Source organism: Ochotona curzoniae, unplaced genomic scaffold, assembly GCF_017591425.1.
Source record: "Ochotona curzoniae isolate NIBS_2020 unplaced genomic scaffold, NIBS_Ocur_1.0 contig_1501, whole genome shotgun sequence".
In the NCBI taxonomy this organism is placed as follows: Eukaryota; Metazoa; Chordata; class Mammalia; order Lagomorpha; family Ochotonidae; genus Ochotona; species Ochotona curzoniae.
In genome coordinates this window covers 29,423-30,341 of record NW_024465106.1, presented here as the reverse complement: position 1 = coordinate 30,341, position 919 = coordinate 29,423, and the positions used below count along the sequence as shown (strand labels likewise).

The following is a 919-nucleotide window of genomic DNA, read 5'->3' as shown; positions in this document are numbered from 1 at the left end:
CTGGTAGACCAAGCTATGCTAGCACCTGGGCTGAAAGCTATGCCTTTGGGTATGATCATTACATGTGACTGGTAAACAAGACGAGGGTTGCACTTACCTTGTTAGAGTTGTTTATCAGAAAAATTCTAGCACAGCTTCTCAGGGTCAGAGAGATTGGGATATAGCCTACTACTCTGGATGTATGCCCGGTGAACAGGCCAAGATGGAGTCTCTCTTAGCTGAGACCACTGCCAGGGCTTTGCCTTGGAAACAACATGTGCCATGTGCCTATGGCGTCCTGCATGGGATAAGCAGGCAGAGATCCAGGGGTGATCACACACAGTGATTCTTCAGGGAGAGACAGTGGCCAAAGAGGATCCACATTTGGCCAGATATCACAACAGAATCTTCCCTCTGGACAAGATTCATCCTTCAAATCTACATCTTTATCATTACAATTGCCACATGCATCAGTTGGTATCTGTGATTTCAACATAATTCTGTAACATGGAGTGGAATTTTGTGATTCTAACATAGCTCTATTAAATAAATATGTAAATGACAAAGATGGATTATTTTCTATTAAATATGTAACACTTCACCAATCTGCATGTCATCCTTGCACAGGGGCCATGCTAATCATCTCTGTATCATTCCAATTTTCATGCACATGCTGTTGAAGTGAGCACAAAAAGACAGTTTTTCAAACAAGTGTTACCAACTGAACATTTATTATTAACATTAAATGTAAAGCAGAATTCATCCACATTCCCCACCGCACAACAAAGGGACATCACATATAAATTGCGTCTTAATTGTTATAGCAACAACTTTCTTCTGAAATGACACTCCTCATGTTTACTGTTTAACACTTGCTGAGACTTTCAAAATATGTTTCCACATCCATGGCCATTTTACAATGTTTTATATTTGTACTCTT

At 39.9% G+C, this 919-nt stretch overlaps 1 non-coding gene across 1 annotated transcript; it reads right to left on the bottom strand.

Moving 5' to 3' along the window:
- Positions 1-561: 561 nt before the first annotated feature.
- Positions 562-668, bottom strand: LOC121148467. The gene has a single exon (XR_005882559.1). It is a non-coding gene; the product is annotated as a U6 spliceosomal RNA (small nuclear RNA).
- Between the last annotated feature and the right edge of the window lie 251 nt (positions 669-919).